Raw genomic sequence first — 23,600 nt, forward strand, 5'->3', positions numbered from 1 at the left:
GGTGGGTATATTCTGGCCCCTGTCTTTCTAAAGGGAATTTACACAGTGCTGGTACCATTTCAGCCAGAGGAAAATTTTTAGATAGAAATTAGTAAAAGCAGGTTCATAGGCTGTACAAAGGCAGCTAAATAAACAGAGAAAAAGGATGGAAATACTACTACTGCTGCTAATAACAGTTCCTACAAATAATGGCATGTAGGATGCAAGGAAAATACTAGGGAATTTATTGACATTATGTGTCTGTTCTCCTATTAATCATCTAAGTCTTCCAGAAAAACATCTGCTTTGCCGTTGTCCCTCTTATGGCACAACTCACTAATGAGATCTTTGTAGGAAAGGAAAATTTGTGGGTGATCTTTTCTTGCCATGGAACAGGCTATTAATGAATTACCTTTGCTGACACAATTACAAATGTTAATTATTGAAACTATCACCCTTTTAAAAACATATGCCAGGTACTTGATGTCTGTGGCCTCCCACTGCAGCGAAACACCAAAGCTGACTGCGGCCCCGGGAGGGATGTCCTCGTGGTGTCCTGGGCTGGCAGCTCCCAGCTCTGCCCAGTGGCCTGGCAGGCTACGCACGGTTCTCCTTCCTTACCCAGAGGGTAAAGGATTTGGAGCCCACCTGCTGAGTTTCTGTCCTTTTGAGTTTCCTGTCCACTGTAAAAGAGGACCCTGACGGAGTGCCAAGGGCTTCAGGTTGCTCCTGCGCTAACACAAAACCAGAGAGGCAACATGAAATCAAAGAAGTTACAGTGCTCTAAGTGTGGTGAGAATAAAGCCCTAAAATTGTCCTTAATGAGTTTAGATTGGCTTCTTCCTGAGTATCCCTCAGTGGCTTTTTATTACCAGGTTGCTCTGAGCAAGCTAATAATCACAGAAACTGTACAGAGCCTTGAGATGGAATGGATTAGCTGAGTTTAACAGACAGGGTACCTCTCTGTTTCTTAAGACAGATTTTGTGGGTGAGTTAATATGTACTAACATTCATCGATGTTCTTGGTCCAGACAATACGTGCTTGTTTTTACCTCATTCCTGCCATTAGATCAGCCATGCAAACAGCGTCTTGCTGTGCTCTGTTGTGTACAGCAGGCAGACGCAGCCTGAATCTTAGGTGGCGAATTTCTGTAGCTGACCGCTTGTGCCCAACTCTTCTTAGCGCAGAACAGCTCACTGTTAAAACAGCTATACTGGGTTAAAACAACGCAATGCAGAGAAACTTTGGATTTGTTATAAAGAAGCTAAGCTTTGAAAGGTTATTTCTGCTACAAACTGTTTCCTAGTTTCTGCTTAAAATGCTTTTTCCTCAGGCAATGTATTTCTACCAAGCAATCATGCCCTTTCTCATTTGGCAAACGTTGGTTCCCCCAACTCCCACCTCCTCAGATTTGTACAAAGCAAAAATTAACATGGTTTCATTGGCAGAGCAAGAACTGTTTATCCAAGCACGTATTAACTGGGGAAGTTCTACATGCTCAGATTTGCCATTTTTCGTAGTACGTGCTTCACTCTGTAACCAAAATTCTCCCACCCAGAAACTCCTCTGCTATCAGAGGTCCACATGGTGGCCTGATTACTGATAGTAAGCTGATAGTATGCAGAGCACCTCAAAATGAGCTGTGTTTCAGTACAGCGCTGGGACCTTTCACAGTCAGTGGTGCTGTCTGTTTCTTCCAGTTGTGTTACCAGGCAAGAAACATTTCTAAACTCCTGACGTAAAACTTGCTCTTTCCACACACATACTCCTTGGTCTAAAATCTGTAGGTTATCTGTTAATCCCCTGCGCTCCCACTAGCTCCAGATCATAACACTGCACTTTGACGTACTTGCAGGATTGCAGCCAAAATGAAGTTTAATGGCCACAGTAGCTCTTTTAAGTTAGGAGCTACCCCAGTAGCAACATTAAACTACCACTGTAAGATTATGATGAACCAGGAAGATTAATTTGAGGGTTCATCCATTTCTCTTCATGTTTCAGGGCTGATATTGACATGGGTAAGTAAAAAAAGAGAAAGTGGCTGTCGTTGTCTCCAGATACCTTGAGAGGTGATGCTTAATGACATTTCTACTCTATGGACCACTAAGGACTATTTCCAAGAGACTTAATAAAGTGATAAAAAACTCCAAACCAGCTGCCCGTGAACTTAAATACAGCATTCAGATTTCCACATATTCACTGTGTCCACAAAAAGGTTGAAATCTGTTAACAGAGGTGAAGGACGGTAGTTAGCCACCATGGGCTATTGCCATGAAAAACAGGAGAAGCATCAGTAATTTTTTGACAGCAGTGAGACCAGGGCCCTTCCCATTATTTATATGTGGCCTCTTTGCAATGTTTCTGTCTTGCAGAGAAGTTATTACTTTCACCCACTTCCTGGAAGAAGCAGCAGAAAAAGAAGTGCGGGGAAAAGTCAGGCTCCAGCACTTCATTGAGAACCTGTTGCAGCGCGTGGATCTGGCAGAAAGGCAGCTAGAATATTACCAAAATCAGCAGATGGTGTGCAACCACACCGACGTCAGCGAGCACGTGGTAAGCCAGCAAAGTCCTTCCCTTCATTGTCACCAATCAGCGGAGGGAAAGTACTGGAGTTTGAATATGGGTGGGCTCGGCGGGTCAGGCTAATTGCTAGTCCAGACAGATCTGGATTTGTAAAGAGTTCCTTTAGATGCGTTTTATCTATGTTTTAAACTACCACTTCACGTGAGTTAAAGGAGCAGAGGATGTAAGAGCAGCAATAGCCAAAGATGGGAAAGGGAGAGCAGAGAATAATGAACTATTTGCCAGATGCTTAACTTTTTTTCCTGGCTTTGGCTATTGCTGCTGTTACCTTTGCAACACTTTCCTTAATGTCACTTCGTGACTTGGCAGTTTTTTGGAGATGTCTAAAGATTTCCAGGAAAGATGTGGATCCTTACAGAGGACATGTCAGCCTGCTGGCAAATCGGCTTGCTTTCTGTGGTTACCTATCACAGGACTCTTAGAAATGGTGAATAGATTCCCACAGGCCTGTCTCCCATGGATTAGAAACCAAAGCTGTGTGAACATTGGTTTTTAAAATACGTTATTTCTTTAAAAGCCCTCATTATTAATACTTAAACTCATTTTTTTCCCTACAATGCATTACATTTATATGGCAAGTTTTAGCCACATGACTTCCAAAGAATGTTTCAGTTTAAATGAATTCCCCATGCCACCCATGCTAAGTAACTGCTCATCCTAGGATGTGAGAGGAAAGGCATTTGATCATGCACAGCAGTGAACAGGTATGCTGTAGTGGAAAGTAGACGTTCCCGTAGCCAATGGGAAGATGAAGAGCTTTAGTTAAGACCTGAATAAATGTAAATGTGCTGAAATCTAGTGCAGGACATCTCAGTGTCTGTGAGAACATTGAGGGGGACTATAAAGATGGGCCTCAGTATTAAATCATCTCCCCTGCTCTTGATGCATTTACTGGGCTCAGCAGTGTCCCTTGGGAAAGGCACTAATTTTTGAGGCAGCTGCCCTGCTTTTTGAGTGACTTCAGCGTTCCTCTAAGGTCAGCCATCCAAATATTGACCAGCCTGACCTTCAGGAGGTAATTACAGAAAAGCACACCATGAGATGGCTCCAGACTCCAGCCAAGACAGATGACAAGCAAAGTTAGGCTGGGCAAACATCCCTCTGCAAACTGTGGACAATACCAGGGACAGAGGGAACATTTACAAGAACATAATCATTTTCAGATGCCAGATCTGACTTGCTTGGCTCAGTGACTTCATTAAATGATATTCAAAGGCTCAGTAGCACTGATGGGAGATCAGTACAAAGAACCGATTCAGTACCCAGACTGATTTAAGCTGAGCTGACATTGAACACCTCCTTTCCTGACCCCAACTAAAAGAGGGACTAGACAAAGTGTTTCCGTGCTGTGAACCAAACTGTTGTAAAAAATGAAGTCATGCAAAGTTGTGCTGGCACTGAGGATGGTCCCTAGCTGGTCTGAGGATTTCGGGTGGGAAGGGAGAGAAACGCTTGCGTTCTTGCCCTCCACCCTTCAGTGCTGCTGTAGACAGAGCCAAGGGCTTGTAGCTGGAGTTTCCTAGCCACTTGTGTAAAGGAGATGTATCACTGCAAAATTAAAGGCTCTGAGAGAAAGTTAATTTAATACAGCTTATTCAAGCACTGTCCCTTATTAATTACCTTGAACACAATAATTACTTCTCATTGTATCCATACTGTTTAATTTAATGTGAAAGATCTCTGTCCAGCCCACACTTCTTTAGCAAGATACTTTGATTATAGTTATGGTAAAAATAACGGGGAAAAAATCCAACCACTAACAACTCACACATTACAAATTTTAAAAACAGATATAATGAGTTGGAGGAATAATAATCTGTAGAAGGTTTTTTTTCTTCTAGTTTTAACAGCAGGTGAGAATGGAAATATGGTTTTTAAGACTATATATTTTGTCCTTGTACTTTAATTACTTGTTGTCCTTGTACTTTAATTACTTGATAATGTAATATTAATAACCTGTTTCTGTTTTCTTTGCAGTTTACAGACATTTCATTAAATAAGAAACCCAGATGCCTGTATGTATATCTTGTTATTTTTCCCTTACTTAAATTAACTTGTCATGTTACATTTCTGCTTTTGCATTTCACCTTATCCGAAAGCCTGAATCAGGTTGGGTTTGGATCAGGTTCTGTACCTGAGTATGATCTACATTTATGTTGTGTAATGGAGAAAAACAGATTTCTGCTAAATCAAAGCTAAAATCAGATATGCTTAAAAGAAAAAGAATAATTTTCTGTTAAATGAATGACTCCTTCCTGGTGACTATAATAGCCTGTTGCAAAGCTGCAGTAGTTCAATCTCTTCAAGCAAATGCAGGCCAGGTTGGAGCTGAAAATACCTTTAACATTCTGTAGGCGGGAGAAAGACAGTTGTCATTTCCTAACTGACAGTAACACTGTTGACTTAAAAATCACATGTAAGCAAACAAGTGCCCTGACAAAGCACGAGCCCTAACAACATCTCAGGTTACTCAAGCAGCTGTCCTGGGAGCAGCAGAACTAATTGGGGCCCGTTTCCCATGTCTTTGTGGCTTGGTCATGAGTGCCAGCGGCTGGTTTGGAGCATCACGCGTGCTGCTTGGCCGAGTGACGGTCAGGCAGTGCATCCTCCCTCAGGGCAACCTTTCTTAGTGAGGAACGAGTTTGGGTCTTTATCCGATTGCCATGAAATTTGTTGCATCACCATAGGTCTGGGACTTCTGTGTCCCTGCCAGATTTGTTTGTGTTTGACCAAGAGGTTCAAGAATTACTGGAAGACTGAGAGACACATGAACAGATGGATGTGCCAGAAAATAAGCTGAAAATACAATATATATCCTGCTGGGTTGGGGCGGTGGGGAGGGCTTTTTGCTCTTCGGGTTGTTTTTGGTTTTCAGATATCTTTGTCCTAGCAGGCAGCTGGCCAAGTACCCTTTTGCTGATAAGCAGTGTTTGCATTAATAATTAACAGCATGGGGCTTTAGCTTTTTTCTTCCTACTCTTTATTTTTCTAGCTTTTATAGTTTCCTCTCCCCTTCCCTCCCCCTCTACTGATTTGAGATTCTGGAAAAACTTGATTGTCCAAAGTAGACTTTGAGTTGACTCTATACACGTTTCAGGCTGCTAGATGTCTTAATATGGTTGGAATCAAGGAAAAGAGAATTAAAATATAACCAGTGAATTCAGTGACTCGTGAGATGAGTCTTCCACTGACAAGTCTTTGGTCTAAATATAATGCAGTTTGGTAAAACCCAGTAATTGCTAACAACTAGTGGGAGTTCAAAGACATGTATAAAATTGTTTAAAGGTTTCTGTTCAACTACTGATATACTTCTCCTTTCAAAAGACACTGTCAAAACTAGAATTTAGTAGTAGCCGTTATTTGGAGTTACCAGATTTAAAATATTCCAACGTGTCCTGCAAAGCAGAGAGGATAGAAGAGAGGATGCTCAGAGGGGTAAAAAGGTTTTATTTTGCTCTGCCTGTTCTGTGGATGAATCCCGTATTTGCATTCCCCACACCAGCTGTTTTTTTAAGAGTTCTAACTCAGCTCAGTACATAAAATGAACTTTTAATGCTGTGTACCAGTTTAAAAAATTGGGAAGTGTTACTAGCCAGCCAGAAAGTTCAGTGTAGTCTCGGGGGGTTTGGGGCCACTGATGGCTTGCATTGTCTGGGATCAGTGGCTGGATTTGCAAGCCCTCTTGCTCCAAGGCCTCTGCCTTGCTTCCCGGTTCCTTTTCTCCAGTTTCTCCTGGCTGTTTTCAGGAAATGCCCCATTGAGGGCATGGCAGACCTTTGCTGATGCTCACTAGCCGTTTCTCAAAGGCACTGAGACTTGCCTGCACATCTGTGCCTAAGTGGACTTTAAATGCCAGCCTCCACTGTGAAGAAGCTAAGAATTAGGTCTCCTGAAATCATGAGACCTGTCTTGAAAAATACCCGATGTTTTTGAAAAGCAGCAAGAATAGGATTGTTCTTAAGTGCCTGTGGCAGTGGGGTGCATTTAGTCACATTATTTCAGTCTTTCTCCATAATGCAACAGATGAGGGGTGTGTTTGAGTAGAAGTTCAGACTCTCACAGTCATTTGTATCAGGGAGCTGCTGCTTTCAGCAAAAAGACCCATTTCCCACATCTGGAGCTGGCAGCATTGCATTTCACGTGCAATGACTTGCATCTTCATCTGTCTTACATACCTTCTTACCCTGACTGTGAATTAGGTACAAACATCCATCTTCTCTACCATAAACTCATTCAATTTACATACAGTTTAGCTCTTTTAGGCAATCCCCTGTGATCTTATTAACCTTAACCACCTTGTGGTTTGAAAAGCATCATTCGGTGTGGCAGAGAAGTGACTAACAGCACCTGCAGTCACACCTGGGTGTGCTTTGGGAATAAATTATGTAACTTTTTCACTATAACAACATCTGAGAAAAACAGAGCACTACATCTTTTAACAACAACTTAAGTAATGGACTGTAACAAACAGTGCCCAAGAACTGGGCAGCCAACACTTGTGCGTTTACACAAATCATTTCTAACCCCTGGTAAGTGGTCAGAGCCCAAGTGTGCACCAGGACAGCATGGCACAGCATCTGCAAGCTCCAGCTTGGACCTGCACAGCCTTTTCTCCCCAAAACTTCCCCATAGTGAAGTCTGGTTGGCAAAGCTGCCAACCAGTGAAAAGGTTCTGTAGGTATGGCTTGGTTCCTGTGCTGTTGACTGGCCCTCACTGCATCCCACCAACAAATACAGAGGCTTTTGTGACACCCTTCTGGCCTTTTAAAGAGCAGGACAGGGCTTGCACTGTACGCACTTGAACAACCACAGCTTTTTTCCAAAATTGGCTTTGTCAAGTGTGCAAGATTGTGTAACTCCCAGGAGAAGTAATACTACAGATACATGGTTTCCAGAAATAACGAGCTATGGAAAATAGCTCTATGGGAAGAGATCGACGCGTACATGAGCACATCTGTTCTTCACTTCAGTCACTGTAGCTGGGCAGACATGAGCTGGTGCCTTACGTTCATAGTGCTGCTGTTACACTACATGTATCTGCTGTAAAACATTTCAAGATTATGTTAAAAGGGACTGTAATAATCTTACTTAGCTAAACTGTGGAACTGCAGTTTCGCTGTAAAATTTCAGAGCAGAGTGCATGGTTCAGCACCAGGCACTGCACTGTCACTCCACCTGAGCTCACCGATTTCAGCAAATCCTGCTGGGCCTGAACTGTCACAGAGACAACATGGAAACTTTGGCCTTTAAGCTTTTGTACCCTTCTTCCTACCAATTTCTGTACTCCCCTTTCATCTTCTCCCATTTCAAATCAAAGCCTAAAAGAAAAGCTAAAGTTTCCCTAGGTGGGTGGCCAGCACAAAAGCAGAGCGTGGAGTTTCCTGAGCCGTTAGTAGTAGCCACAGTCCAAGGCAGCACTGAGATCCCACCAAGAAGGTCCTACAGTTCCTGCACTCACTTTCCACTGTTATTGGTGCTGTGTGGTCTTCCAAAGACTGTGGGATATTCATTCTTTGCAGAAGGTTGCCATGAACATGTACATCTTTAAAATCCCTGTAGATGACCAAGTTACGGGAATACAGACCTCAGTAAGGTCTCAGCGCTCCAAAATCAGCAGAATGCTATCTGAGTAAAAGTGTAGATGAACATGCATGAAAAGTCCACCAGTGACACATGTAGGGGTTCTTACAGTGAGGGATGCTTCTGGGTATTGAGAGATGTAATTCATCATGCAACTCTGTTTTTAACTTTCAGTTTGGTCGTGTAAAACAAGGCTATTTCTGTCTTCAAAAATGTGTGGGTTTGGGACATTTTGGGGACCTTCCACTTTGCAAGATTGAATAATAGGTATTAATAATCACTGTTATTAATTTCAGGAGCCGAGGAAGTCAACACGCGTCATATAACATCCCTGACGCAAAGCCTCATTCCTTTCAAAAAGGAAGAATCTTGTTGAAAAAAGCAAAGGATGAAAAAAACAGCTTGCAGCCAGTGAAATGCTTCTATGAACCTATTGATTGCTCAAGAGAAATATGGAGAGCACAAAAGAAAGGTGAACCAGTCTGCTCTGCCAGGAAAGTGAGCGCAAAATCCAAGATGGGGAAAAAGGCCAAACCGCTATAGGAGTGGTTAGCAGTATATAGTAACGCAGGAGCTTGGCTTCAACAGAACAAGTAGTGAATGAAGTTAATCATCCTACTTTTTCCTATCCATCTGGCCATGCCAAAACATATCAGATGTAATATATAGAAATACATACAGTATGGAAAATTCATATTATTTAGTAATGCCGTTCCCTCTTTGGGCGCTATAAGAGAAGTGATATTCTATTCAGTTTACATGAAGGTTTTTCTATTTATTTATTTATTTATTTATTGAGCTTATTTTAAATGACTGCAGTTATCTTGCTGGGCAGTACTGTGGCTGTACATTTAATTATTTTACTGGCAGCATGTGGCTTGGTAATTTATTTTCCATCTGTGCTGTTGCTGATGTTCAGAAGAATCCATTTAATCGGCACCTAAATACTCAATCTTTCGGCTTAGGTAGGTATAAGGTGAATGGTTAACTGTTACCTGCACAGACATACTTAGATGCAAAAAGTCTACGTGAGTTTCTTGAAGGCTGTTTACAGCAGAAAATTGCTACCCTGGGTTTTCTGCCATAAGCCCAGCCGGGCATTTCCGCATTTTATTACATACGTTAAACCGCTTGATCCTGCCAGCAGCCACATTGTCTGTTGGTACAAGTCTGGGCTGCTCCGATGTCTCAAGCACAGCTTTCAAATTCCAGAAGCTTTATGGTTTTGGTATACCTACCAGCCTCTGGTGTCACTTAGCGAGGAGACCAGGAGCTGGTCCCGCAGCCCGGACAAGCGCGGACCGCATTGCGCACGAGGAGAAATTGCGGTACCAAGTGCCAGCAGCGGGTTGGTACCAGCTGAGGAGCAGCAAGGGAAAGGCTGAAGCAGCGCATTGCATTGCATGGCACCACGTTCAATGCCTGTGCTTGGTTTTAGGCATGAGAGGCCTAAAATGGCTGTGGTCGTAAACAGAATGCTTCACATTTTTGCCTCTGAAAAATCTTTACAGGGCTGAGAGATCCCTGAATTTCAACTAAAAACCCAAAAGCAAGGAGCTTAGAGATGATTGCAGGATGGGAATGCGTGTGTTTACGTTGGGTTTGTGCCAATTAAAAGGATCCTTACTTATCAGTATTTACCAAGATGATTATTTGTGTGTACAGTTTTTTGGTAACATGAATCCTCATGATATGTTTACAGATATGAACATCCTGTAGATGTTACTGATGAGATTTGTTTTCTCAAGAAAAAGAAAGGATAGGTGAGACAAGTCTGTGTGATTTATTTTTTAAATGCTCAGATGTAAATTGTTTTTGTGGAAGGTAATTTTTACAGTATGTGTACAAAGATTTGTGAAAGATGTTTTTCATTTTTTATAACTATGACTGTAAGCAGAACTGAGTATTAAAAGACAGTGTATCACTATGATTACTGCTGCAATAAGCACCTGAGTTGCAATATTTTTAAAGCAGAAGATGACCGATCAGTCAGCTAGGATCAGGTAACTACAGATGTCATACATTTGTCAGTGTACAGAGCTCCCAGACCGTAGCGGAGTGAAGAAAGAGTAATATTCCTCACTTTTATTTTAAGTAGTATATATGGAACGATCAGATACATGTTTAATGTTTCTCAACACTGTTTCAGTAGAAAGTCACAGTGTAAAACCAATTCAGGTATTTAGGTTTTAATAACATTTTAATATTTATTTAACTACATCACAAGGCCACACTTGGCCTTATGCTAGGCATTGTGTGTGGTGAAAAGGAGTCATTAATTGTGTTGCATGGGTTTGGGTCAGATCGTGTTACAACTTTTGTAGGCAAGCCACAAAGTAGAAAAATCCTTGAGTTTTCTCTGTTGCTTCCCACATCCTTTTACAAACCTCAGAAAATGACCCTTTTTGAAGATAATAAAGGTGAACTTTAGAAAGATAATGAAGTAGAATATATTAATCTGTTTCTTTATCCACCTGACACTGAAAGGATATTTGTATTTTTAAATGTCTATCTACTCTGTTAGTCACCAAAGTTAAGTGCAACTACTAGTTCACAAATGAGATGTTTATTTTATTATTTATTGTACCAAAATCTTGCCTGTAAGTTGTCCTTTTGGGGGAGGAAGAGAAAAAGAGTAAAAGAAATTGCATGTTCTTAAACTTTTCAAAGCCTAAGTTACAGTTATTTGCTGAACAAATGCCAGGTTAGTTAATTAGAAAGAAATTGGATTGTACTGTAACCCCAGATAAACGTTTTTAGAATATAAACATTCTAATAATAAAGATATATTTCTCAGTTACTGTGTCATTTAACTTTGTGAAATATAATGTTTCTTACAAAAGTTTACTGAACAGCAGAGAAAAGACAAGAAACATCAGCCCTGCTTGGATTTCAATTTATTCCTCAGAATGAACTTCACCACGTCAGTGAAGTTAGGCTGTGATCTTTCAAAGCGTTACAAATTGACCTGAAAGACAGCTACAGCATCTTGCCCACATAGCTTGTACATGTCACCTGTTCCTCTCCTGTAACGATGCTCAAAAATTATTCTGGAGATAGATAACCCACATTGGTCAAATAACCTGCCCAAAGCAGAGGCCGGGGGAAGTGGAGGGAAGGGTCAGGCAAAGGAAATTAAGGGCAGAGGGGCTCCTGGGAAAGGCAGGCAATAAAGTCCCCCTCACACATTGCCAGTTGCTGAGTCATCATTTCATCAAGTATATCTCCCTCATTAGGCTGGGAAAGAGGTTTTCCCATGGGGGAACCAGGTTCCTGTTGAGATGATAACCTGTAGGAGAGGTGGTGCAGAAGACTAGACAAGGAGATGAGGTCACTCTGACACCTGAGAGCCTGAATAATGTTCATCAGGAGAAAGGCTCCCTCCCAGACACGTTTACACAATTTACTAGCTCATTGTTAGAGCTGATGTCTGGTCATCAGCAGGACTTGACTGCTGGATGCGTTCATCGGGTCTACATTTCATGTCCCATTAACAGAGGTGGAACACTTGAGAAAGATCAGTACGGACACTAGGCTGAATGTAACTGGTGTTAGCTTGGGGGGCTTTAAGAGGAGATCATGCTGGAATTGGAAAATATCAATGTTAAAATATTTTTTAAATCTGAAAGTGTTCTGGCAAAGTTGACCACTCATCTTTGAAAATTATTTTGAAGCACAGTTACTACATTTTCCCTTTGATATGCTTTGAAGAAATCTAGGTGGGTTGTATGCTTGCTTCACAGTGAAATTCAGTAGGACCTGCATGCCTCATTCCCATACGCATTTTTAAAATCACACCTCACCTATGACTAAAAACATGTCAAAGCAGTGTGTATACTGGCTGGGCTCTTACAGGAGAGCTTTCTGTTTAAAACAAAATGTTCTGACCGACATGTAACATTACAGGCCAGGAAAATGAGACTAATTGAAAGCTAGACCTTTAATTAGAGTTGTACATAGAAAAAACACAATCATTTTGTGATGCTCCTGCCAGCTGAAGAGAGACCGTGCTTTTAAAGCACTTGATAGCGTCTGATCCCTGCTCTGCCTCAGCAGTAAAAACAAGTCTCCCCCCCGCCCAGAGGAGATCTGAACACATATGTTTTGCTTCCAAAAGCGTTATTGGAAATATTGAACGGGATATTCATGTTCAAAGGGATGGCCACCAATTAGAGCAGTTACTAGGTCAAATTACCACTTCTATCATCCCTAATAATCCTACCAATGCTACTGGTTCTTTAAAGCTACTTGAGCAAAATCCCGCTCTTCTCTCACTTTATTCTGCGTCACCAGATAGTTGCCTCTATTTGTTCTTACCTCGGACTAATGCTGATTTTTTCCATACATCCTGTCTGGAGTGGCTGGAGTGCACTATTTTTGTACTCTCTGCAGTGGGCAAGGGCATTATTTTTTACTTTTTTTTTTTAGAAAAAATAATCCCAGAAGTGATTTTATGACATGAAACATACAACAAGCTCTTAAAAATAGATCCTGTTGTGACACGAACAAAATGTCCTTTCCCATTTTGTTGCTAATGCCACCCTCTATCCAGCCATGCTTTTTTTATTCTCACCTCTTGAATTTTCGTTTGTATGTCTCTCCAAGGAGAGGGACAAACAAGGAACATGAAGCTACATGCAGTCATTGGCTTGACAAGCTTCATCCACCTCGCTGTCTCTGTCCTAGCATCACACACCACAGGTGGGTAAAAGTTGGCTTGAATTTTTCATAAAATTGTGGAAAAGATACATACAACAGATTTTGGGTTCATTGTAATGTTATGAAAGAGAAAGACGCTGAGCTGAGAGAGAAAGAGGAGAGATTCTCCGCTTGCTTGAGAAGCCACTTTCAAAGACAGATGTGACGGGTTGGAGGAGTTTACCCTGTGCTGGTGTGAGATGAGGGAAAACCAGGGTTACACAGAAGGCAGCAGTGAAAGGACAGGGGACTCGTTACTGCCTGCTGTTTCCTAGAGGCTTCGACCCACGGCACATCAGAGTGTATATGGGCTGACGCATTCAGTCAACTCAAGCTTTCGACACGTTTTGAAGCCTAATTACTAATTTCAAAGTAACAGACTTTAGGACCGGGGCTTCCAAGAAATTCCCCCAGCTCTGTCCATGGCGTTTGCTCCAACTATGGTTTATTGGCTTACAGTGGGTAACTGTGCTAAGGGCGGCCTGTCAGCAGGGGGGACTTCAGTGCGCTTTTGCTACTTGCTGTCTCCCGTCACTGCTCTGTGACTGGCAGCAGCTGGCCGGGTGCCAGCAGCTCTGCCTGGACCCTACCCCAGCTGACTGTCAGCCGGTTCCCACAGCAAAGCTTTCCTTTAGATTACTTCGCTGATTTTTCTGTCTGCTTCACAAACTTGCTCCCTCCTTCTTCTTTCTGCCAGCTCAGTACCTTCAGCAGCTTCTCTTACGCAGCAAGCACCTGTCCTGGGCCTCAGTCTGCTAAGAAGTCACTGCATCGCACCAGAGACACTTGCAAAACACTTCCTTTGGTGAGCTGGAGGCAACTGTTGCACTAAGAGGGCAGATTATCCAGCTGTGTGCAGCACAGCTGCTTCGGTTGCACCTCACCAGGCAGGCAGAGGAGACGGAACATTACGTATTACACTGCACATACACAGTATTGGCAGTTACCCACACCCTCGCAAAGCTCAACCTGTCTACTCCAGCCATGACTACACCTATGTGTACTTTTAAGCCAGTCCAGGGAGCAGAAGGCCAGGCAACAGTCTTGTACTTAGATTAGACGCACATTTGGGCCATACAGACAAAATGCACTGTCTGAAGACACAGCTGTGCGCAGCGCAACAGATCCCGACCCTACAGCGTGCAGGTATGTGGTTGGCTTCAGCTACCTGAATGATAGCTCCAAGCCTCACACGCAGGCTGGATGTGCTGGGATGAAAAAGGCCCTGTCTTTTACAAGTGTGCAGAGTTGTTGCTCTGCTGCTTTCCACTGCAGCCACTTCTCTGGACCAGACGGCTGCTCGGGCTTTTGCTCCTTGCACCACATCCCACTTGTTCTGCTGGCTTTACACTGCCCGGGTGGCAAGCCCCCCTGTCGCCACTCCTGCTTCTCATGCCTGTTTGCAAACGGACAGTGGATCAACAAGTGAAGGTCAAAGGTGTGTGTTTCTGAGAAGACGTCTGCAGCCCATCGCCCCTCCGCTGGACAATGAGGCTAACCTTGGCCGAGCATCCTACACTTCAGAAATTTTTTCACAACAATATCATATATATGGTAATTGCCCTTTGCTGAAGTACAGCTTGGGCAGGCGTCACAGACCTCTGGTCCCAAAGAGATTTCTGATCTCCCATCAGCCAGCACTGTTTGCGGTATTTTTGTAAGAGAGGGGAGCCTGAACATTGGTCATTTGGACAGCACGCATACAGCAAACTAAATGCAGACGCACATACATGAAAACTACAGCTCAAGTGTGTGCACTAGGAGACGGTCAAGAAAACAACTGAAAGAAGGTCAGTGTTGTTCTTATTTTACTCTTCGTTAAGATTATATCTTTATTAGATAGAAACCCCAAAAGAAACTTTTCAAAATAAAACTAACAACAAGCTAGTCCATGAATTCTAGATACACCTTCCACTAAAAATCACTTTTGGCGTCACAGAACATATTCTCCTGAAGCAAGTTTTCAGAAATTTTTCCTCCTTACATAAAATAGCAGACTCAGAAGATATTTTTCAATATTTTTCTCATGGAGACGAAAAAACAGCCAGAAAAACTGAAATATTTTGTCATAGACCAGCATCGCCCCAAATCCATGAGGCTCATGCTAAGAAACTCACTCACCAGTGAGCCTTTATTTTTGAGTCAGCCTGCTTGGTCTACCAACTGTCCTGAGGTCCAGGGTATAGGGGTGACCTCCTAAAAATGGCATGGTTTAATTATCCCACCCTCCGAAGCTTTGTGCAGGCACCTGTTTAAGAGGAGCATGTGAAAGTCACTGGCTTTGCGTGCCACCAGGGTATGCCGTGGTGTTCATGCCAAGCTACGCTGAGGCCACCCCCGGGCAGAGGCCCTTCAAGGGGATTAGCCTGAGGAGCCAAGGGATGGATCGGGCATCACTCAAAGCCTGGCAACAGCAGCCAAAGCAGTTTGGAATTGCAGGAACTGAACCCATTTCTGCGCCAAGAGCCATGACTCTCTGGCTCCTCGGCATGCCTGAGGCTGCCAGCATGGCTGTGCACTTGCCGAGCCTGCCTAGGCTCCCCACCAACCCTACAAAAGATTTGGGGCAATGGGAGGCATTGGGATACGTTGGAAAACTCTGTTGCACACAGCAGCTTTGAAAACAGGGTTTAAAGGCTCGGAGGGACCATGTCACAGGGCAGTTTGTGAGCACATGCAAGCTCATCCTTCCCTTCTCTGGTCCCCCGGAGGCAGAGGAGTATTTCAGCCATGGTAGGATGGTGGAGGATGATGAGGGGACTGGAACATCTCCCCTACGAGGAAAGGTTGAGGGAGCTGGGCTTGTTCAGCCTGAAGAAGAGAAGGCTGCGAGGGGACCTTATAAATGCCTACAAATATCTGAAGGGTGGGTGTCAGGAGGATGGGGCCAAGCTCTTTTCAGTGGTGCCCAGTGACAGGACAAGGGGCAATGGGCACAAACTGAAGCAGAGAAAGTTCCGTCTGAACATGAGGAAGAACTTCTTCCCTCTGAGGGTGACGGAGCACTGGAACAGGCTGCCCAGGGAGGTTGTGGAGTCTCCTTCTCTGGAGATATTCAAGACCCGCCTGGACAAGGTCCTGTGCAGCTTGCTGTAGGTGACCCTGGTTCGGCAGGAGGGTTGGACTAGATGACCCACAGAGGTCCCCCAACCCCTACCATTCTGTGATTCTGTGATTCTGTAGGAGCCAACTAGTTCAGAGCAAGGGCAGAGGGAACAAACACCCTGCCGACATACTCTTAAGGGCATCAGACATTTTATCCATTAGCAAATCATGAAATTAAAAGCCCCGTCACAAGTATAATGAAGGAGGCGTAACTCCTTTGTCAGTTAATTTAATTGCCATAGTGAGCACATTGAACTGTTGGGAACAGGTTTTTCTGTAGAGTCGTTCTCTGTCTGAAGAAAATGTTGTTACCGAGCACTGCCTGAATTTCGCCTGCAGACTCCTGTCCGAGGGGGCAGCTGAGGGCAATAGGCAGAACGCAGAAGCCTGGGTCCAAGTGAACTGTGAGGAACATTCTCCAGTGGACAGGCAGAAGTTTAACCTTCCAGAACTGTGGGTGGGAAGAATGAAAAGGAAGACGCAACTGATGCAGTTCAAACAGGTTTACACAGCGCATGCTAAAGAAGAGACCAGGACAGCTATACAGTTTCTGTTTCCCATCTATTGCTTTAGTCGGCTTCAGTAACTTCTTAGTTTTGTTAACCATTCGTTCACAAGAAAGTGGAGGTGCCCGTCCCACCTCAAGAATGTATAGTATTCCCACCCCTTTTTTCTAGGGTACGCCATCAAAGGATTTACAAGAACCAGATTGTTTTTTATTTTAGGGATAGGGGCTTCTGTTCCTTTTGTTGTAAGTAGAAGAAAACCTACATCACGGATTCCCATCTCCTTGGATTTCAGGATTGGGGTTATATCACGTGAGAATGTGGGTGGTGTAAAAGGTCTGTTCGCCTCCTAGGCAAAAGCTAAAACGCTTCCATTTTATCCGTGCACGCTGCCGAGGTGTCTGGGAGGCAACACGCATGAGTCAGTTCGGATGTCAGTCTGCATGAAGCAGAAGCGGTTCCCTGCACAGCAGGAAATTTCACGTTGTCGTAAAAGCTGGTGTGAGTCCAGAATCAGCCCAGCAAACGTGCGCGCTATCTGAAAATCCGTTTTTTAGGGGAAAAAGCCTTGGAAGAGCCCCGCGAGCCGGCGGGCGGGCGCGGAGGGCGCCTTTCTGCCGCTAGGTGGCGACGGCTGCCAGCGCACGGCCGGCGGGAGCGGCGAACCGAGGGCAGGGCGAGAGCTGAGGGCAGGGCCGGCGGCGAGCCCAGCCCCAGCCGAACGCGATCGGCATTCCTTGTCCCAGCCCAGTGTCCACCACAGCCCGCCGCGGAGCGCAGAGCTCCCCGGAATGGCGGCGGCGCGGGGCGGGCTGGCGGGGCGCGGCGGTGTGGGCACACGCAGGTGAAAGCCTTGCTGCCAGAAGAGCCCAGGCGCGGCTCTGCCCTGGCCGCGCCGTCTCGGCCGCACCGGGCAGCACCGTCGGCCTCAGACTCCGTGGGCTGCGGGGCGCCCGTGCAGCCGCCCCGGTGCGGGGCCATACCCTACCCCACGCCCCCCGGTGCGGGGCCATACCCTGCCCCACGGCGCAGACGGTCCCGGCACCCCTGCCCCAGCCTGTCCCCATCTGCGAGCTTAGCAGCTCCTGCCCTCCCTGGTAAGCACACGATATTCTGCTTCTTCCTAACCCTAATTAAGGGGGTTTATTCTTATTATAGAAATCAAGTCTACTCGGAATAAAATAGCAATTTTCTGGTATAAAATGATGACTTTCTGAAAGACGCAAGAGGCCTAATGCACTCAGCCACGGCTAATGACTAAATGGCCCTTTGCTTTTAGTGTGCACCCATCTGCTTCCTGATGCTCTGCCACAGCCCATGTATCAGAGTCTGCTGAAGACCATCCCAGCCGGTAAGGCCACCTCTAAAAGCAGGGCCTGGGGGGGGACCCGTCCCCTCCACAGAGAGAGGCCTTCGCCCTGCAGCCTGCCCCAGAGCTTTGCTGTTGGGGCGGAAAGGCATGGGTGAAGGAAGGGAGAGGGAGACAGGATGGACCACGCACGGGTGGGAACCCTTGCGAAGGGACATTCCCTGTGGTCCCACGCCTGGTGGGCTCCAGCTTATGTCCCAGGCAATGCTGGAGGCGTGCAAGATGGCAACTCTCACCTAGGTGAGGTATGAACAATCAATTCAATGTACCCGTTACACCCATCATTATTACACTGCTCAGTTCAACATGCGCACAAGCCTGATGATCACCTGTTTCCTGCCCTGAGATAGTTTTAGGGAGCTTCACAGTTGCAAATATAAGTTAATAAGGTTAGGGGTTTTTTTCCAAACAACATTAGATGTCCTAAGAATATTTTAATTCAGCTGGCATAGCTCTTTCTTCACTCTAGAAATGACTCCCACTCTTTCCTGGAGCATTTCAAGGGCTGCCTCGACCACCAGTGCCCAAGGAGCGAGACGGACCTACCTGGCTGATGTGACCAGTCACCCACAAGCAGCCCCAGCTGGTACAAAGGCAGTGTTTGCCACTCTCAGAGAAATCCCCAAGCAGAAATTTGTTTTTGTGAAACATTAGTCATTTTGGATAACAACAAATCGGTCCAAATCCTGTATTCACATAAATTACCAGCTCTGAATAGCTGACCCACTTTATATGTAATCTTGGCACACAATCTTCACTATGAAATTTGAGGCAGATTGGTTTCACTTTGGTCAACTTGAAAAGAAAGAAATGAAAAACATGTTAATACAGCGCTCAGGATGAGGGTTTCTTTCCACTTTAACTCAGGCTGTCTTGTTCCTCTTGCAGCGATATAGGGACTAAAATCTTCTCCAAGTGTCCTGTTTAGATCATCTGCAGTTTTATTTTCCATGGAAGTAAATTCTGATGACAGGCACAAGTTGAACCTGGCCTTTGAGCACTGTACTACGCGCATGGCAAGTGTCACTCTCCTGGCTACCGTACTCCAAAGCCAGTATTACAGGGCCCCACCAAGAGACTGTTCTACCCACTACACTGTGCAGGTACGTATGGGGCAGTGCACGAATTTCTGAAGACTGCATTAAGGAGAAAGGTAACCACTCCATGCTAGAGTATATGCATCCTACAGCTAAAACCCCAAAGCATTTCTAATCTGAATTAACCTACCAAATCTCTGGGACCACAAGCCCTTGCTGTTTAACAAGGCTTTGTGGCTGTTGCATGGTTGTATGGGCTGCTGTCTTATGTTTTCAAGGAACCAGAGCAAATCCAGCTATTGCTGGCTTCTCCTTTTAGAATTTGAAACTGGAGCCGTAAGTTTTGACTATACACCTCTCGTTTAAACATACAAGTTTTTTTTTATGAAAGTACAGGCTAATGGCAAAATGAAGTTATATTCTAGGGATGTGACAGATCAGTTGGAACAGTAGATCTACAGCGGAAGTTGGCCAAAAATTCAGCTGAGCACCTGAACATGGTCTAAAACAACACCAGCTTGCGCTAGCAAATAAAACTCTGTCTTCTGGAGACCAAATGGAGACCAAACTCTAGTCCATCACCCAATCCTTTTCCAGATGGATACCAAGATGGATACCAAGACCTATCACCGTGTCATCTTCACCAACCTCCAGCTTCAGAGATACATACCAGGGAGCCACAAGCCATCAGCAAACTTAACCTTCAGCTCTGTACTGAGGATTCAATTCAAAATCTAATGCAAACTTTTAATCAGCACCAGCACTCATGCTGTATGTAGAGAAACTCTTATTTTTAAGAACACACAAAAAGAGGACTGAGAGCTAAGCCATTGATTCACTGTAACAGAACAGCACGCTTGTTTTACAAGTATGTAATTTCTGGTTGGTAAAGATTTGAGGTGAGGGAATACAAGCAGACAACTGCCAGGTAACCAAAAGGGAGGACCGCTCACAAGAGACAGGTCTAATATTCAGAATACCCGCAGACATTAACAATGTAATCCTGTCACTAATCGTAGCTCATAATGAACAGTGGCAATGGGGTTCTTGGGAATTGGACGGACTCACATGGCTTGTTATTTTAAATAAATACCATAATCGGTATGAAATCCCAGCAACTAAAATATGAGAAACAGTATGAACTACCAGTCTTTTGTGGGACAGAAAGAATTATCCATAGCTATCCAAAGGCTAGTTTGGCTTTCATATACTTGTATATAAACCATGACTCACTTTACTTCATCTTGCCTCCAACTCTTTGCAAAACCTAGAGTTTTTATTAGTGGTGTTTAAGCTAACTGCAGGTATTCTAGGTTTAGTTTGTGTGGGATGGATATACTAGCCTTTTGCTTCAATGGAGAGAGAATGTAGATTTCTATTGATACAAGGAGAACAAGGCGAGGAAGAGTACATAAGCAACTGCATTATGAGATTCGTAATATCAAATACAAGAGGGAAGACAACAGAGAAAATATCAGCCCCGGTCCTGCAAGGAGGATACGGTTGATCTCACCTGCAACCCCCTGATAAGGCTCTGCAGGAGCTACACCTGCACAGAGGCAAGCCAACATCCTAAATCCATATGCTGCTTACAGACCCGTAGTGTTTCCAGATACACATGAAGACTCCTGTCTTACAGCAGTGTCCGTGCTGCTTGCCCTGAGTTTGTACCTTATGCCCTGAGGTGGGGCAGGGAGCGTGGGAAGCCCTGCTCCCGCCACTTGCCTCCTCTGACAGGCCACCGCGGTTCTCTATTTCACTTTACCCACTTATAAAATTAGAATAATGATTATTGGTTTGATCACTTTTGGCCCTTTTGATGAAGGTTGCTATGATTACAACATTACTATTGCAGGATACTAGATACGCCTCACTGCTCTGTGGCAGAGTGTCCAGGTGAGTAATTTGTCCATTTTACAGACAAACTGAGATATTGAGATGCTCATACAGTAAACTGGCATGAGAGTGGAAAGAACAGATAACGACTCATTTCAAGTTTCCTCCCTTAGCAGCTACCAAATACTCATGCGAGTGCAGAAGGTCCATCCTAACAGCTGCCTTAAATTTTAATTGTGCTCACTCATCGTAAAGAAATTTATAATACTTCTCCATCAAATACCGTGTGCATTTTCAAATTCTAAAGCTGACATCAACTCCAGTGCTTCATAGTGACCAGCCAACAGCTGGCAGCGAGCTGGCTCCTGCCTCTGCCAAGGGGGATGAACGCCAAATAATACTGACTGCAGGTAGAAGACCTAATTCTATTCCTAGCCACACTGGTACAAAGCCTGAGTGAGCAATGTTGTCTACAAAAGACGGATGCAATGGTGTAAGAGGATTGCAGCTGGAGAGCATTTGGCTCAGAGGAACTGTTGGTGCATTTTTTCCAAGGACATACATGTTCAGAAACTAATGGGAATGTTAAATTGGCTATAAAGATTTCCAATGGAAAAGTAACATTACTTCCAATAATCTTAGCTGCTGTGAATAAATGTAATTAGGACACATTTAAATTTGTTTAATAGTTACCCAAAAAAGGTTATTTACAATCTGTAAAGTAATATGCCCCTAAGTGTTATGGGTAGCATGTGATTTCATTAGCAGCGAAACAGGCAGAATATATTGCAAGCCAAAATCCCTTTTCTCCCCCCTCTGACAAAAGCTCTCCTAACCCCTTATACTGCAATGGCTGCAGTAGAAAAAGGCTTCCAAGGGGTTTATTTGGATTCTGGTGGATCTTTTTGTTTGTTTTTACAGAACAGGAGACATTTGCCAGTCTACTGTGTATCATCTTTCTTTAGGCAAATGCACGAAAGGACATTCAGAATTAGTGGAGTAATTACAAATGCTACCGAAAAAACCAACCCAAAAGCACGCAGTAGCTGTAAGTGCTGCACAGTCCCCCTGAGCCCGTTAGCTCTCCATCGGCAGAGCCCTCCTTTGCATGCGCTCTGAAGAAATCCAAGGTTTGAGGAGGCCAGCCGCCTTGCAGCCTCTCCCCACGGAAACCCAGCCACACGAACCCCACCGGGGGGTGAGGAGAGCAGGCCGGACGCAGGCAGGCGTGGGACTCTCGGGTGTCTGAGCAGGTCACCCCGGCTCCCCTGGCACGTTTGGGACACAGAGCGTTGTCTCGCCCCACGTAAGCATCTCTGTCAGAGGAGCTGTGCCAGGAGCAGGGATGGGGCAGATCCCCAGTCATCTAGACTGCCCTCTCCCTCAGCATCTTTCTGGGGCTTTTTAAGGAAAACACCACTTTCCGAATTTACTGAGATTTAATTGCCTTTCCTCAAACTGCTCCAAAGTAAGAACTTGTCTTGAGAATGCCCTGGCCAGCTGGGAGAAGCCATACCCCTGCCCAAGTGTTTCTCTGACCTTCATCCTTCCGTAGAGCAGGACAAGGCACCCATAGTGACGCTGACTCTGTGGGTGAGACTAGGACTGTATGTATGGCCACCAGGTTACAAAGTCAGGCTGTTTGTCAGATGCATAGCTGGGGAGAAGCTGCCGTACGGGCTGAGATTGCAGAGAAAGGGACTGCAGTTTTGCCCTTGCCATGCTTTCTGCTGAGGAGGTGGCCATCCTCTGGTAGCCAGGTTTTGGGACAAACCAGAACCAGCTGAAAGTCAGTCGGACCTGAAAAGTCAGAGTGACTTGCTTGGAGACCAGCAAAAGATTTGGTGGTATTTCACAGTGACCCTTCCTTACTGGTAAACTAAACCTAAACGCTTTCTTTCTCCAGTTTCTTCTCACCGATCAGCAGTGAGTGGGCTCAAGGACGCCATGGATTATGCGGCAGAGCCAGGCAGGCTACCCAATGCCAGGATCTCATCCGAAGCCAACAGAGCAGCCTCACAGACCTGCCATGGATGTGCTGACCCCGGCACCCTGAGCAGCTACCAGGAGTACAGAGTGTGGGATGTGAAATCTTGCCTTCCCCACCCCAAATACTTTCAGTATCAGGAAATTAATAAAAATGAATACAATAAAGGAATACACAAAGGACTACAAATATCCCCTTTGTTGTATCTGATTTGGTCCTGGAGTGTTTCCCAGCTTCAGTCTAGCCACTCGATAGTCTGAAGTGGGAAATGCTACATAAATTACTCATTATTCCCACCAGATGAGCTGTCAAAGGCTGCGGAAACTAGTTCATGTTCACTTCACCTCTCTCTGCTTGCTCTTTGCTGTTACTTACTTTCCACTCTGTTAAGGTCTGTTGTTAAACACTTCTGTCTCAAGACACTGAGAGAGAGAGAGAGAAAGAAAGAAAGAAAGAAAGAAAGAAAGAAAGAAAGAAAGAAAGAAAGAAAGAAAGAAAGAAAGAAACCCTCCACCAGCATCCTCTAATTTCACTTTTGAACAAAAATCCAGAAGGACACAATAAAAGCCAAAGCAATCGTTCTTTCTCCATGAGCTCATCATTACACCCTACAGCCATCAAACAGCCTGGGCTGCCTTGCTGCCTGCCTGGGGTTACCACCAGTACAGATACAAGTATCCAGCCCAAGGACCACAGGAAAAACAAAGATTAAACTCCTCACTTGCCTCAGGTGATCCCTGAGAAGAATAAACGCAGCTCTGGGGCAGAGCTTGCACATTTCTTGAATTTCAGCTACTTGTATTTATTTTCAAAGCAAATCACAAATGTCAGAGTATTGCATAAATAGCAAGTGCTACTGCCTTGCTGCAGCTGCAGTATCTGCTAGGCACACGTAGGAGCTCCAGCTGCCAGGCCAGTC

At 44.6% G+C, this 23,600-nt stretch overlaps 1 protein-coding gene and 1 long non-coding RNA gene across 2 annotated transcripts in view; one reads left to right on the top strand and one right to left on the bottom strand.

Moving 5' to 3' along the window:
- Positions 1-23,600, bottom strand: part of RTKN2 (rhotekin 2) — a 129,237-nt gene that overhangs the window by 62,162 nt on the left and 43,475 nt on the right. The gene's annotated exons all lie outside the window — the stretch shown is intronic.
- On the top strand, positions 17,274-22,855 carry LOC142361729 (uncharacterized). The gene is made up of 4 exons (XR_012764350.1): positions 17,274-17,549; positions 17,732-17,803; positions 18,710-18,924; positions 22,601-22,855. It is a non-coding gene; the product is annotated as an uncharacterized LOC142361729 (long non-coding RNA).

The sequence above is a fragment of the Opisthocomus hoazin genome, chromosome 6 (assembly GCF_030867145.1).
Source record: "Opisthocomus hoazin isolate bOpiHoa1 chromosome 6, bOpiHoa1.hap1, whole genome shotgun sequence".
Taxonomy (NCBI): Eukaryota; Metazoa; Chordata; class Aves; order Opisthocomiformes; family Opisthocomidae; genus Opisthocomus; species Opisthocomus hoazin.